Source organism: Eptesicus fuscus, chromosome 9 (genome assembly GCF_027574615.1).
Source record: "Eptesicus fuscus isolate TK198812 chromosome 9, DD_ASM_mEF_20220401, whole genome shotgun sequence".
In the NCBI taxonomy this organism is placed as follows: domain Eukaryota; kingdom Metazoa; phylum Chordata; class Mammalia; order Chiroptera; family Vespertilionidae; genus Eptesicus; species Eptesicus fuscus.
Window position 1 is genome coordinate 90,531,210 of NC_072481.1, and position 17,340 is coordinate 90,548,549.

The 17,340-nt window shown below is 41.3% G+C and overlaps 1 protein-coding gene and 1 pseudogene across 2 annotated transcripts in view; one reads left to right on the forward strand and one right to left on the reverse strand.

The window, feature by feature from the left end:
- The window catches only part of FARS2 (phenylalanyl-tRNA synthetase 2, mitochondrial), a 571,059-nt gene that overhangs the window by 507,624 nt on the left and 46,095 nt on the right, over positions 1 to 17,340 (reverse strand). The gene's annotated exons all lie outside the window — the stretch shown is intronic.
- Positions 6,174 to 7,215, forward strand: LOC103298112 (GA-binding protein subunit beta-1-like; annotated as a pseudogene).

The window sequence follows — 17,340 nt, forward strand, 5'->3', positions numbered from 1 at the left end:
AGTTGGGGGCGAGATCAGGCAGGTAGAGGCATTTGGAGGTGAGATCAGGCCAGCAGGGGAGAGCAGTTGGGGGCAAGATCAGGCTGGCAGGGGAGGGCAGTTAGGGGCGATCAGGCAGGCAGGCAGAGAGGTTAGGGGCAATCAGGCAGGCAGGCAGATAAGCGGTTAGGAGCAAGTGGTCCCAGATTGCAAGAATGATGTCCAACTGCCGGTTTAGGCGAGATCCCTGAGGACATCCCCCAAGGGGTCCCCAATTGGAGAGGGTGCAGGCTGGGCTGAGTGAACACCCCTCCCCTCCATGCACAAATTTCGTGCACAGGGCCACTAGTCCATATAAATAATGCTGAGTATTGTTTTAGGGGTTGTTAGTTTGTATTTTGCTGATAAATCTGCTTTGCACTCTCAATACCTTACACATACACACAAACACACGCACACAAAACTTTACCACCCAGAATCCCCAAATCTGGGTTAGAGGCCATGCCTATGGCACTCTCTGGCAACTTGTACTTCCCCTAATATGCCAATGAATACAAGGTCTGCCTACTGACCTAATGGTAGCGCCCTTTAAACACCAAGTTCTCTGGCAGCAGGGACATGTCCTCCTTGGTGACCACACATCCCCAAGAGGAAGCACCAGGCAGAAGCTCCTTAAAAAGGGCTGTGTCTTCATTTTTCAACAATGGTCTCCAACACTTACAGCACTTGCACATGTTAGGCACTCAAGTTTTTATTTGAGTCCAGGTTGGACCCCTTAAAACTGATAAATCAATAGTTAGCACTGTGGTATAAGAGATGGTTCTTTAAGAAATAACAGCCTAGAAGAAAAAGCCTCAACTTTATAGCACATCTTGGGAATAACCCTACTTTTCAAAACCCTCTTCAATGAGCACATTCCAGCAGCTACAGAAATGAGCTAAATCTTTAAGTTTTGATATTCCCTTGGTTCTTCCTGCTGACTTACTTAAATATTCTGTATCACTGTTAATGTATTTCTAGGCTGACAATATTGTCCTCAAATGTCAAGCAGTAAGTCCTCGGATAATAAAGACAATTCCCAGTCTATTTCTTCTGAAACACACACAAAAACTACATAAAAATAAGCTGTGAAACTTATTATAGATTAATAGTAAGCAAAGCCCAGAAGAAATTCTAACTGAAATTTTTATACTTTAATTTCTGGGGGGAAATGAGTGCTATGAATGAAACTGCCATCCTTTTGAATTAAAGGAGCGTTCAGAAGGATTACAGCTTCATTCATAATCTAAATTGCTTCCAAAAGATGGTCCCAAGTTATTTGCTTGTTTATAATTATCCACAAGTTTCAGACATTGCACACATCTAAAAAGCTCATTAAAAGTCAAAGAGCTTTATGTACCTAAATTGGGGATTGTGGATAAATATATGTGTACTGCATAAACCCACAAATATTCAGAAGATCCTATGATGTATGGAAAGTTATTTAAACTAACTTTTACCCCAACACAAATCTACAGTAGGTAAATTCATGCGGAGGAGCAGAGTTTGCCACCACAAAATATTCCTGTTTAGGATACTGATTATTTAAAGCTGGTTATTTTTAAGAAACAAAAATCAGGAAGAACCGTTAATCTTCCTCTAACTACTTAAAAGAATTTAGAGGACTTGCTCCAGAAATGGAGCTATCATAGATAACTAACTTTTAATGTGAACTAAGTGTGGCAGACAGAGTAGCAAAAGTCTACCTGCAAAATCTCTACTCTGTGCATATGGTTCATAATGAGAGTTTTATTAGGATCATGATTATGGCAAATACACACTCAAATCATACCATAGCTAACATTCTTCCTTTGAAGTTAAAAAACAAACAAACACATGTTTGTATTCAAACTTGGAGATAACACAAAGCTGTAACTTGGTATGGAATTGAATCTTGATCCTGCACTATCTCTTTGCACTCAGTACAAATGTCTAGGCTTTCATTGTGCTGGACTCTAGTCTGACCATTGCATCAAGGTCACAATCTCTAAACATTTCTATGTATCTACAAGAGAGGGAAAATGTGGGCATATATTAAAAAAACAACAACACTCCAAATATACATCTGTTGAGGGAGTGGGGGATGGGAGCAGCAAAACAAGTGCTCCAAATTCTCCCAACAAAGTGTAGTGGAAGAACACTAGGTCAGTAACCTAGAGACCCAGAACTGAGCTCCTAATCATCAGCCACTACCTGTGTAACCTTAGGAAAGACACTCTTTTTTTTTTAATTTAATAAGTCTTTATTGTTCAGATTATTACAATTATTCCTCTTCCCCCCCCCCCATAGCTCCCCTCCACCCAGTTCCCACCCCACCCTCTGCCCTTACCTCTCCCCCACTGTCCTCATCCATAGGTGTACGATTTTTGTCCAGTCTCTTCCCACACTCCCCACACCCCTTTCCCCCGGAGAATTGTCAGTCCACTCCCTTTCTATGCCCCTGATTCTATTATATTCACCAGTTTATTCTGGTCATTTTTTATTCACTTGATTTTTAGATTCACTTGTTGATAGATATGTATTTGTTGTTCATCATTTTTATCTTTACCTTTTTCTTCTTTTTAAAGAATACCTTTCAGCATTTCATATAATACTGGTTTGGTGGTGATGAACTCCTTTAGCTTGTTCTTATCTGTGAAGCTCTTTATCTGGCCTTCAATTCTGAATGATAACTTTGCTGGGTAGAGTAATCTTGGTTGTAGGTTCTTGCTATTCATCACTTTGAATATTTCTTGCCACGCCCGTCTGGCCTGCATAGTTTCTGTTGAGAAATCAGCTAACAATCGTATGGGTGCTCCCTTGTAGGTAATTAACTATTTTTCTCTTGATGCTTTTAATATTCTCTGTCTTTTGCTCTTGGCATTTTAATTATAATGTGTCTTGGTGTGGTCCTCTTTGGATTCCTTTTGTTTGGAGTTCTGTGCGCTTCCTGGACTTGTAAGTCTATTTCTTTCACCAGGTGGGGGAAGTTTTCAGTCATTATTTCTTCAAATAGGTTTTCAGTATCTTGCTCTCTCTCTCTTCTTCTGGCACCCCCATAATTCGGATGTAGGTACGCTTGAGGTTGTCCCAGAGGCTCCTTACACTATCTTCAAATTTTTGGATTCATTTTTCTTTCTTTTTTTTTTTTTAATATATTTCATTGATTTTTTACAGAGAGGAAGGGAGAGGGATAGAGAGCTAGAAACACCGATGAGAGAGAAACATCGACCAGCTGCCTCCTGCACACCCCCTACCGGGGATGTGCCCACAACCAATGTACATGCCCTTGACCGGAATCGAACCTGGGACCTTTCAGTCCGCAGATCGACGCTCTATCCACCGAGCCAAACCGGTTTTGGCAAGGATTCTTTTTTCTTTTTGCTTTTCCAGTTGAGTGTTTTTTGCTTCTTTGTATTTCAAATCTTTGACTTGATTCTTGCGGTCCTCTAGTCTGCTGTTAGGTCTCTGTATAATACTTTTTATTTCAGTCAGTGTATGTTTAATTTCTAGTTGGTCCTTTTTCATATTCTCGAGGGTCTCAATAAATTTATCCGCCTTTTCTAGAAAATTCTTGAAAAACCTTATAATTGTGGTTTTGAACTCTATATCCAGTCCTTTGCTTTCCTCCATTTCTTTCATTTGTGATCTGCTTCTTTGTCTCCGCATTTTCGCTGCTTCCCTGAGTTGGTAGAGTACTTTGTGTGCTAGGTGTCCTATAGGGCCCAGTGGCTCAGCCTCCCCAGTTACCTGAGATGGACACTCTTGGTGCACCCCTTTGTGGACTGTGTGCACAGCCTTGTTGTAGTTAAGTCTTGATTATTGTTGGTATCACTGGGAGGACTTGACCTCCAGGCCAATTGGCTGTGAGAATCAGCTGTGTCTACACTGGGAGAACTTCTGTGCTGGAGACACCCTTATGAGACAAGACTTGCAAAATTGCAAAAGCCTCTGTGCTCAGCTTGGATGGGGCGGAGTCTCAGGGCGGAGCAGACAGCCTTGGCTTCCTGTCAGCCCTGCCCTATGAGGCCCCTGGGTCTGTGTCCCTCGGTAATCGCTGCAAGCACCTCTGAGAGAAAGCCACCCTTGAGTTTCGCCTGCTGCCAGACAGTCCAGTTTCTCCCCAATGAGTCTGGATTCCCACGGTCTCGCCCGAACTGGAGTTCAGCGCATTCGGGAGCTTCCGTCTCCCTCCCGCTTGAGAAAGCCAGCCACACACTCAGCGGCCAGTCCTCTCTGCGCGCGCACACCTCCGGACCTCTGCCTTCCGCAGTTCCCCTGAGTCTCAGTGTGCTTTTCTCTTTTATTTTTCCTGAAAGTCCAGATTCCCCCCTAATGAGTCTGGGTTCCCAGAGTCTCGCCCAGAACTGGAGTTCAGCGCAGTCAGGAGCTTCCGTCTCCCTCCCGCCAGAGAAAGCCAGCCAGGCACTCAGCCGCCCTTCCTCTCTGCATGTGTGTCTCTGTACCCCAGTCCTTTGCAGCTCCTCTGAGTCTCCATATGCTTTTCTCTTTCCTTCTAGTTGTAGAACTTCCACTCAGCCACCTTTCCTGTGGTTCTGGATGGTGTCCGTTTTGTCTTTTAGTTGTAGTTTTGAAATTGTTGTGCGAGGCAGCAGTTTAGGTGTTTACCATCTTGGTTTCTCAAGCAGGAAAGACACTCTAAATGGGCTCAGTTTCTTCTTTTGTCAAAAAATAATATCCCATTAGATGATCTGAGAGGTAATATATATGAGTCAAGGGTCTTTTCTGGCATTACCTCTTCTAAATTTCTCAGGTGAAATTTCCTCTTTTTTTACCCCTGTGAAGCCTGCTTCAGGTTTTACACATGAGCACAAGAATTGTGGGATCCTATTATTTACCCATAGGGCTTTGATAGAACTCCTGAGACCAGGAGGATAAAGTATGACTTTTCCTCATTCATTCATTCATTCATTCAGAAGACACAAAACCACCATTTACATAATATACAAAACAATGTGGCAAACACTTTAGGAGACAGGTACAAAAATTATTTTAAAATAAATAATAAAATAAATAAATAAAAGGTACAGTCCCTACTTTAAAGTACTTGATATATTTATAATCCAATGGGCTATATAAAAAATTGATGAAAAATGCCATGGCAAAGATCTAGAATTGCTAATTAATCAGTACTGTTCCCCTTCTCAACACAAGCACTCCATCCATCCGGTAAGATTATTTTTGCTGCAGAGATTAGGCATGCTCCTGAGCAGATGTCCATGTTTTTTTCCAGTGCCCCCACACTGCCTGTCCTATCAACCTCCTTCACCATTCCTCTCCAAAACATCAGGTATTACTGAGAAGTAGAAGGTCACTAAGAACTTGGTCATAATGGCTGAATGCTCTCATAAATTCACCTTTGCCACTTTTTAAAAATTTCAAATTCCAGAGAAATAGAAAATATATAGAACTTATTTTATTCCATTTCTAACACACTGCTATATGAAACACTGAAATCGGTTGACTATTATACTGGCATTAGATACCTAGTATATTCCTATTATCAAGAATAATGCAGAGTATCACTGAGGTTTAAATCAATACACATATGAACAAACCAATTTTGCAAACACACACACACACACACCCTTTCTCGACCCCTCTTACTACGAAAGGCTGCATCCCTAACCCTAGCTGGACATCTGCAAAACAATGACTTACTTAATGAGAGCATTATAATTTGGTTTCACTCCTCTGGAAAGCAATCTGGCAATATGTTTTAGAAGCCATAAAATTTTTCATACTCTTTGACCTAGTAATGCCAAACCTGGGACTCTATCATAAGAAACTAATTCAATATATGGAAATAGCTACATGCACAAAGATATGCCTCCCAATATTATTTATAACTGTGAAAAGTTGGTAGCAATGTACATATCAACAACAGAGGTAAATAATAGTACAGCATCACAACAGAATGTTATGCAACCATTAAAATGGTAATGATGGGGGATGCTGAGGGGCGGACTCACTTGCACATGATGTGTCCCTCTGCGCAAGCTGGGGACTTTTCGGTGGGGATTTAGGGTACCGACCAGACACCAGATGCGGCATTTTCAGAAAATAGCGACCTGAGCAGCTGAAGCACTGTGTGTGTAGCGCCTCGGGTCCGCACCCCTCCCGCAGCTCCCCCACCGCTCCCAAAGCTTTTCCAGATGTCACTGGTAGATTTGGCAAAGAAGCTTTTAGAAGGGGCACGAGCAGGACAAGATGAAGAAGTTCATATTTTGATGGCCAGTGGAGCTCCTTTTACTATAGACTGGCTGGGAACGTCTCCACTTCACCTGGCAGCACAGTACGGGCATTATTCCACCACACAAGTACTACGTCGAGCTGGTGTAAGTAGGGATGCCAGAACCAAAGCGGACCGAAGGCCCTTACATACGGCAGCGTCTGAGGGCCATGCCAGCATCGTAGAGGTTTTGATTCAGCATGGTGCTGATGTCAATGCACAGGACATGTTAAAGATGACAGATCCACACTGGGCCACAGAACACAACCATCAAGATGTGGTGGAGCTTTTAATCAAATATGGTGCTGATGTACATGCAGAGTCAGTTTTGTAAAACTGAATTTGATATTTCAGTAGACAATGGGAATGAAGATTTAGTAGAGATATTACAGATTGCTATGCAGAATCAAATCAACACAAACCCAGAGAGTCCCGACACTGTGATGATACATGCTGCAAAACCACAGTTTCTCACTGGACTTGGAGGGGTGGTGAACCTAACAGATGAAGCAGGTGTGTTTGCTGTTCAGTTTGGAAACTCCTCTACATCAGTATTAGCTACATTAGCCGCCTTAGCTGAAGCATCTGCTCCCTTGTCCAATTCTTCAGAAACTCCAGTAGTGGCTATGGAGGAAGTAGTTACTGCAGAATCAGTGGATGGTGCAATTCAGCAAGTAGTTAGTTCAGGGGGACAACAGGTCATCACAATAGTAACGGATGGAATCCAGCTTGGAAATTTGTACTCCACTCCAACAAGTGGGATAGGCCAGCCCATCACTGTGACCATGCCAGGTGGACAGCAAGTATTAACAGTACCAGCAACAGACATCGCTGAAGAAACGGTTATAAGTGAAGAACCACCAGCTAAGAGACAATGAATCGAAATAACTGAAAACCAGGTGGAATCTGCCGAAATAGTAAGGAGTCTTTTACCCAGTGTGGTTTGCTGCAGTCATCCAAAATAAATTCAATTTGCTTTTTTTTTTGTCTTTTATATTTATTACTCACAGTATTGTTTTGATATAGAAAGCATATAGTATTTTGTTTAATTTCTGCTTTATTCATATAGCAAGCCCTCAATAAATAAATATTGAATGAATAAAATAAAATAGCAATGATGGAGATTATGTAGCAATAAGGGAAAATACAAATATAAAAACAGGTACAACTATGTAAAAATCATTGGAGAAAAGTTTAAAACCTGATAATCTTTGTTTTAGGATAATGAATGGGGGTGTTTTTCTCTTCCTATTTCTTATCTTTTTATAATAAAGTTTTGATACTTCTATCACTAAAAAATAACGTTTTTCCTTTTAAAAAATGGAATGCAAGCCTTTGATCGTAAAGATCAAGAGGACAGCATAGCCTGCCGCCTGACCCAGGGAGGATTGCATGGGGCTGCTGGAACCCTGTACTCAGAACTGCTTCATGAAGAGCCCCTGGAGGTGCCGCATACTTGTCAATGTCAATGATTGCCAAAAAAATCAGCAGTGCCCATCTGCTAACCCCAGTCAATTACCTCCTTTACGAGCATCCTGAGGCAGAGAATTCTCCGGGCTCACCACACATGCTGTCAGCTTAGTTATCTGTTTAAGAGATTTATATAGGGTCACATGGGGCTATAAGATAACTTATTTAAAATAAATGAGCTCAGATTTTCTCAATGTAGCAATGAGAAATGTCGGTGGCAAGAAATGCAATACTCATAAAGATCTGAGGAAGAAAGCAGAAACCACCTTTCACTTCTGGTGAAGACAGGAGTGTGTCTGGTGTTGCTACACACATGTGTGTCTAAGAAACAGGAGGCAAAGTGAGAGCAGGGCTGGCCTCTTCTGGGCTGACTGTGGGATAAAGGATGCAAGTGAGGAAGAGTGTTCAATCCTAACAAACATTAATCATCAGACAGAAACTGATTTAAACTTGGGGCTACATAACCCTACATGCTGTATTTGCTCTGTGGCCAACCTGGAAAATACTCAGAACTTTTCCACATAAATTAATGGTAACTGCTTCTTTGCTTTACACCAGTGGTCGGCAAACTCATTAGTCAACAGAGCCAAATATCAACAGTACAACGATTGAAATTTCTTTTGAGAGCCAAATTTTTTAAACTTAAACTTCTTCTAATGCCACTTCTGCAAAATAGACTCGCCCAGGCCGTGGTATTTTGTGGAAGAGCCACACTCAAGAGGCCAAAGAGCCACACATGGCTCGCGAGCCGCGGTTTGCCGACCACTGCTTTACACCAAATTGGCATATGAAAGGTTTCATGGAACACCCTACTTTCAGATAACAGGATCACGGTGGAAACCTGTACAACAAACAAGGGCCAAGTTTTTAAATTTTTACACCTAAACACTCATTTTAAAAACAAAATCAAAGCAAGAATATTTGTTTCCCTAAACTCCAAATCTCATCTCTAAACTATGATGAACTTTACACCAAATAATCTTAAAGCCACAGTACAACACAGGGAAGACAATGCCAGACCCATCACTGTCTTTTTGAACAAATTCCCAGGGCCCAGGAGAGGCTAAGACAAATCATTACACTAAACCCGTGGTCAGCAAACTGCAGCTCACGAGCCATATGCGGCTCTTTGACCCCTTGAGTGTGGCTCTTCCACAAAATACCATGGCCTGGGCGAGTCTATTTTGCAGAAGTGAAGTTAGAAGAAGTTTAAGTTTAAAAAATTTGGCTCTCAAAAGAAATTTCAATCGTTCAACTGTTGATATTTGGCTCTGTTGACTAATGAGTTTGCCAACCACTGCCCTAGACCAAAGAATCCTCACATTGACTATGGTTTACTCAAAGATACAGCCAGATTTCCTGAAGTAATGATATGGCCAAGTGTTTCAATGCATTAGAGGGCAAGTGCTAGAGGTGGTGAGGGTAAAAACAAGAAGCCTTCAGGAACTACAGAAATGGCAGCTCAAACATCATCAGTCTCCAGTCTATTATATGAAACTACCATTAGAAATCAGAGTGACCTGGAGTTTTCATTGACACCTATGAGCAAATAGATGTCTTTCCTCTATATCTCTAAATTCAAGGCTCTACAAAGTAAATGAGCTCTGTCCTCTACAGCAACCAGCACTAAATTACATGAGTAGTCATACTCCATAAGGATATGAAAATAATTTTATACCACAAATAAACAAAATAGAAGAGATTCCCTTGGTATTTGAGGAATATATTCCAGCAATCCCACTAATAAGGACATGCTGAGAACAGACATTTCTGTATCTTTGTAACGGCAAAATTTTCAAGAGCCCAAAGAACAAGGTACTCAAGAGAATTTGGAGCAATGATCCTATACCTTGGATGTACACTGACATCTACCTGGGGAACTTGAAAAAGGATGCTTTGCAGATCAGAGTTCATCTTAGCATAACTGTGGGCCCTTGATACGCTAGGATCAGGAGTCTTTGTCTACAACTAACATCCAGCTATGATAGTGTGCTCTATGAGCCATTCACCCCAACACTGGGAAAGGAGCTAGGGCGTATGAACACCAGCAACCCGCTCTTAAAATGCAGCTTAGAAGAGGTCACTGGCCCATATGGCCTGCTCAGATGAGTGGGGTCAAGGAGGCCCCTCAATCTGTATTTTCAGTGGCACCTCCCTGGAAAAATGTAAGAAGCGCTAGAGACAAGTTGCAACATGAACTGACATATGGGCCCAGCCAAACGAGCATTGCCCAGAGATAGCACTATTTTCAGAATGCCACAAAGCCACCTGATGCCACTCTTTGAGAGAGAATACATACCCTTTTAGCAAAATACACACAGGGATTAAAGAAATAGGTACATGCCGAAACCGGTTTGGCTCTGTGGATAGAGCGTCGGCCTGCGGACTCAAGGGTCCCAGGTTCGATTCCGGTCAAGGGCATGTACCTTGGTTGCAGGCACATCCCCAGTAGGGAGTGTGCAGGAGGCAGCTGATCGATGTTTCTCTCTCATCGATGCTTCTAACTCTCTATCCCTCTCTCTTCCTCTCTGTAAAAAATCAATAAAATATATTTTAAAAAAAGAAAGAAAGAAATAGGTACATTTCCTAGCTATTGCTCCTCTGTTTATAAAGCTGGTAAATTCACTTTAATAAATTTTTTTAAAAGTCCTCAGTGTTTACCATTGAAAACCCTCAATTTAAATCCAGCTATAGATAGTTTTGCTTGCTTTTATTTGAAACTCTGGCAGGGGTAGGTAGCAAATGTATTATAAACTCCTTGAGAATCAATTTGGATTTATTCAAAACATTTAAAAGCAAAAATTTATCCAAGAAATTTAAATTTCCAAAAAAATCAAATAAATTGCATGCATTTTAAATACATTTTAAGCAACAGAAGAGTTTAAAACATAAACTTAGAAAAGCAAGAAAAACAAAATTAATATATTTCTACAAAATATGGCATTTTATTTCAAGAGCACTTTTAACAAACAAACAAACCAAAAAACAGAAAGGAAGACCAACCATTAAATCTAAGAGTGCCTGACCACATGAACTCTGAAGGCAGGCTGCCTGGACTTGAATCCAAGTTCCAACACTATATTAGGCACAGTGCTCTTAATCGTGTCCATGTGCCTCATCTTAACACCTGTATATCAAAGGTTCTAGAGTCAGAATGCAGGGTTCAAATTCATATCTGCACATGTTAGTTATGTGAGCTCATTTAACTACTCTGTACCTCTTTTCCTTCTCTGTAACAGTGAAATAAGAGTAGTAACTACCTTCTACCTGGAGAAATTGGAATCCTGGTACCCTGCTGATAGAAATGTAAAATGGTGCAGCCACTGTAGAAAACAGTATGGCAGTTGCTAAAAATATTAAACATAGAATTACCATATAATCTAGCATTTCCACTTCTTGGTATATACCCAAAAGAATTGAAATCAGGAACTCAAGCATATTTATTCAACATATTATAAGGATGTACTACACATGAAAGTGCATAGCAACATATGTATTCCCAATTGCCAAAAGGGAAACACAACCAGTGTCCATTGACACATAAGTGAATAAAATGTGGTATATGCATACAATAGAATATTATTCATTCTTAAAAAGGACGGAAATTCTGACACGTACTACAACATGGATGAATCTTAAGGACATTATTGTAGTGAAATAAGCCAGTCTCAGGAAGGATAAACACTACATGATTCCACTCATATGAGGTACTTAAAGTAGTTAAATTCATACAGACACAAAGTAGAATAGTGGTTTGCAAGGGCTGGAGGAGGAAGGAATGGGGAGTTAGTGTTTAATGAACACAAAGTTTTATTGGGGGAAATTAAAAAATTTTAAGTGAATGGTAGTGATACTTTACACAACAAAGTGAATATACCTAATGCCACTGAATTACACACATAAATATGGTTAAGAAAGTAACTTTTATGTCTTGTACACTTTACAATAAAATAAAAATAAATAAGAGTAGTCCCTACCTCCTAGAGTTGTTATAAGGATTAAATAGTTCTTATGTGTTGAGAGAGTACCCAGCACAGAGTAACCTCCCCAAAACATTAGCTAGTATCTTATTTTCCTGCCTTTGCAGTTCCTTCTAGTCCTGGGCTTTCTTCTAATATAAATGCTCCTTCATTGGGACAGAAATTCCACTGCAATTGCATAAAGATGAAGAAACTACCTAATTTTTGCAGAGTCTTCACACATTAAGCTGAAATTACCACATTTTTTATAACACTGATTTTATTGCCTTTATTTACTAAATGGTTTCTTAATAATTTTGACTCAAAAATGGGTTCACAGGCTAATCTATCATATAGGTCTGAAGGAAGTTCCCCTGCTCATTCATAAATACCCTTTCACTTGTTATCACAACCAAGACTATTTTACTTCTTTGCTTGATGATTTTTTAAAACCTTTTATAAATTTCCAAGCATACCCAAAAGTACAGAGCTCAACTAGCTTGGATGCACCCAACTTGATAACCAACTTGAACCTTTCTGACTCTACCTAGTACTCTACCTTCCATCCACACAAAAAATTAGAATAAAAACACCATAAGAGCTACCACTAAAGTAATAATGTCCATCTCTACAATCATCACCATCATCACTATTTTTCTTTAACTTTTAGAAGTTCTTTTTTAACATCTTAACTTCCTTTCAATTTTTCCTTTGAAAGTACAAATCATTTCTATATCTACCATGCCAACATTATTGTAAGGATATAATATACTGGTACATGAAAGTGCATGTTTGACATGTATTAGGTTCCTGAGAAATATTAATTCCCCAGAGACTACCACCTCACCTTACTCTCCAAGACAACAGACACCCGGCCCACACGCATACACACACATAACCTTCTCCATCTTTGTCCCTTACCGTCCTAAACACTGGTCCTCACTTCTTTCCTGTCCCTTCTGTCTCCTAACAGGGGATCCCAAACACAAACGCCTGATCATAAATCCAATCACCTAGAAGACCCCACATAAAAGAACAAATATAAAAAGTAGATAAATTGAATTGATAACTGTTTTCAATTCTTAAGGTACCAGTCCCTATATTAAAAATCAAATATATACTCAATCCACTGCCTGTATATTATGTTATTTAACAGAAAAATCAGGCTAGATATTACATTGCAAAATGTCACAAACAAATTCCTATGCAGGTCATTCCTGTGTGCGCACGTGCACATTTATATGTTAAATATTAAGCACTTTTTGATAATCTGAGAAGTTTTATATGCTGATGAGATTCACTTCTTTGCAATACTTTTCGCCACTGGCAAACCTACCACCTCTAATTTGTTTTAAAAGGAATTCTAATCACCCAATCAATCATACTCTTGACCTTCAGACTTCACAGTAACTTCACTGTGGTCAAAATTGGTTCTAAAAATTCATGTTGCAATTGTTCTGTTGTCCTCAAGCTCCAAAATGCCAATGGCAAGAATATAATTTGCACAAACCCTCTAGTAGAAGGAAAAAACAACACAGTAAGTTTCTAATTCACCTTCTACCAAGATTCTTTAAATAAAAGTGAATATCTATGATATTATTAAGTAACAGATTCTCCTCCAGTAAGGTTTAAAGACTTAAAAATCATCAAAGTTTTGCCCAGCTGGTGTGGATCAGTGGTTGAGCATCAACCTATGAACCAGGAGATCGTGGTTCAATTCCTGGTCAGGGCACATGCCTGTGGTTGCGGGCTTGATCCCCAGAAGAAGGCATGCAAGAGGCAGCGGATGGATGAGTCTCTCTAATCACTGATGTTTCTATCTCTCTTTCCCTTTCCCTTCTTCTCTGAAATCAATACAAATATAGATATATATATATATAAATCATCAAAGTTTCTCTTCGCCACAAAATGGCATGGTTCACTTTGGCTTTAAATAACTTGTCATTCTTTATGCAGTGATATAGAATAACCAAATAATAACCCTTCTAATTCATACCTCAACCCCTCCTAGCACACACTTAATCTTAACTGCACTGGCATCCTACTTCAATGTAAAAGAGAGCTGTCTTCTTGCCTAAACCAACAATTTATAACTCATTCACTTCAGAATACAAAACTGCTCAAATTTATCCTACTAAAACAAAAGAACCCCCTCTCTTGAGGACCCCATGTAGCCACATCGCCCTCTGTATTGCCTCATCTCTACATTTCTCAAGAAGTCACTGAGGCTTAAACATAAACACTTCTTGTCTTCATTTTCTTATCCTTTCACTACTCTAACCAATGAATTCTAGGTTCTGCTATACCACTCCCCTGGAACTATTTTCAATGGTGTCACCAAAGGCCTCCCATTTACTCAATCCACTGGCCACTTTTCAGCGCTTAAACTCTGTGTAGCGTTGGATACTATTGGTCACATTCTCTTCAAAACTGTCTTCCCTCCGTTTTTATGTCCTCTCTTCTGGCCTTCCTCACACCTCTCTGAATATTCCTACCTAGCCTCCTTCAAGACTCACATCCTCCAACATCCCTGATGGGTCAGTGACCCCCGAATTCCATCTTTGTCTCTACTCTTCTCCTTTTACTACATACCCTTGCTTGGTCCCATCTACTTGTGAATATAATTGACTTCAATTACCAATTATATGCCATGGTCTTTCTAATCTCTGTATTTCCAATTACAGTCTCCACTCGGGTGAACCTCAGGCACATTAAACTCAACATATCTAAAATCTAATACTACCTCACACATTCACTACACAGGTGGATGCTACCACTACCTAATTACTCAATCCAGAAAACTGGAAGGCACCCTTTCCCACTCCCTCTTTTGGTCTTCAAATTCAATCAGTTTCCAGGCCCTACTGCGTCTAAATCCCAAATCTCTAGGATTTGTGCCTCCCTTTCCATCTCCTCCACTGCTGCTACTTCAGGCCTGATCGTCCCTCACCTAGATTTCCACAATACAACACGAATGCAGTTCTTTTTCTCCAATGAACACATCTGGCTCTGACTAGCTCTCCAGGCTACTGTCAAAATGACCTAAAATTCAAGTTTTATAAGGTCCTTTTCTGCTTAAAACTCATCTAAAATCTTGTATCTTTATAATTTATTTCCTGAATATCTAACCTACCTCATGATTCCCCATCAGCACCTCCCTAAAATCATCAGCCATGCAGAAGCACATGTCCATGCAAACATAGCTCCCTCAGTCCAAGAAAATGCTCTCCCTCTCTTTGCTTGGTTAACTCCTACTCATCCTGATGATCCCCGAGAAAATCTTCTCTGGCTCAACTTGTCCATGTTAAATAACTTTCCATTCTGTTCCCACAGCACTGTGGTTTATCAAAGCACTGATCATAGCACCTGTTTACTTATCTAGCACTAATCATCCAAGTTCGTTTTTTGTTACATTTGTTGACTTATGGGTCTCTCCCACTAGAATATGCACTATTTGGAAGAAAGAAATGTATCTTATTAGACTTTACATGTACAATAACCACATATTTGCAAAACTGCCAAATGATATTCATAAGAAAGCTTGTTAAAAATATATTCAATATGTAATTCTATGAATAAAAATGATAGACAAATCATTAAATATCAGTACCAGAAATAAGAAATGTTATGTTTCATACTGGAGACCTCAGATTTTATTTTCTAACAAATTATAAAAAATCAAAGGGTCAACAGTACAGAACCTTCCATTTAAATAGCCAAATCTTGATCTGTTTGGGCTTGATAAACTCCACTGGCCTTTCCCTGATAACTTCCTGAGACCCCGCCCCACCACAAAGGGGTGCAAGCACCCAGTGGGTGGCAGCGGATTTGGTGTACCCTGGGACATTTGCTGAGTGGCCTCAGACCCAGCACTGGCACTGAGTTTGAACCTGTATTGATCTACTGAACACCACTTGCCCCTACCTAGTGACTCAACTGAGAACCTACATCATGTAAATGGGGTATTGCCTGGGGCTCTTCCAATGACAGCCTAACAGCCAGCAGGCAAAGGCAAGTGGAGGTAGATTTTGGTGTTTCTTAGGACTTTTGCTGACCTGCCCCCAGAATTGGTGCTGGTAAAAGCAAACCTTGGTGCACAGTTTGATCCTTCTTGTGCATACCCAGGCCCAGAAGAGGCAGCCCAAACTGTAGATCGCTTTGTAGCTCTAAACAGGTTGCCCAGGGCCAGTCATAGGCAGCGTCTGACATTGGCCTGCACCAGAGTACCTCCCAAGAGGGCTCAGAGCCAACACCCAATGATATGTTTATTAATTTTAGAGAGAAAAATATCAGTGTGAGAGAGAAACATTAATTGGTTGCCTCCCGTACGCACCCCAACCAAGGATTGAACCCACAAGCTGGGTATGTGCCCTGACCAGAATCTAATCCATAACCTTATGGTGTATAGGCCAACACTTCAACCAGTTGAGCCACCCAGCCAGGTCTGTCCTTGTACATTTAAATGTAAGTACAATACCTACACCTATTAGTAAAAGTTATTATGATGTAAGGGAAAAGCAGTATTATTACATATGGACCTCATTTAGATAATTTTAAAGTGTACAACTTTAAAATACTAGTTTCAGTTTCTGTGGAAGAGATCAAACATACTAGAGGCCTGTTTAAGTCTGGAATACAGTCCATGAGTCCATCTGAACTCTTCCTACAGGTAGCTCAAAAAATTGTAAATATATATATATTTTATACATATATATATATACACACTAGTAGCCCATTTGCAGGAAGAATCCTGCAAGCGGCCGCTGCGGCCGCGTGTGCTGCCACTGCCGCCGCTGTTGTGGCTGCAGCGGCTGCACCCGCGCCGCTGCCTCCCGCCCCGCTCCGCCCCGCCCCACCCCACCGGGGCTTTCCCTCTGGCAGCCACCTTGCTTTCCGCTTTTCCTCCCTCTTCCTTCTAAGTTGTCTTCAGTCTTCACTCCTCCCTCCCTCCGCATATGCAAATTAACCGCCATCTTGGTTGGGTAATTTGCATACTCGCCCTGATTGGCTGGTGGGCGTGGCTTTGGGCATAGCGAAGGTGCGGTCAATTTGCATATTTGTCTATTATTAGGTAGGATATATACTAGAGGCCCGGTGCACGAAATTCGTGCACATGGGTGCGGGGGGCGGGGGGTGTCCCTCAGTCCTGTCTTGGCCTGCAAAGACGCCAGCATCCCTCACCCCGACCTCTAGCCAGAGGTTCCTCCCCTTCTTCTGCACAGCCTCTGGGAAGATGCTTGTCCTGGGGCCTCCTCAGGGCCCTGGCCCACGACGCCCTGCAGTTCGGGTACTCGAGGGCTAGGGCTTTCAGGTCTAGCTTCCTCATCTGGCATGGTGAGCATCAGCTGCCATGGGAGCCTTGTCTTAGGAGTCACCCCCTTGGACCATACTACTTGCGAGTGTGTGTGGGGGATGGCCTCGGTGGCAGTGATTTGATGTCTGTAACATGCCTGCTGACACCCACCACCACAGCACCACACTGGTCCCGTCTGGACTGCTGGCTGGGGGCTTCTGGTCTGCGACTGGGGCTGATGGGCTGCGACTGGGGGCTGAAGGTGGAGGACCCCGGCACCCATAGGGCTGTCAGCATCAGGAACTGGAAAGATCCATTTTTCTGGTTCCTCCCCTGCCGCGCGGATGCTGAGCTCCAGGCCCCAAAGG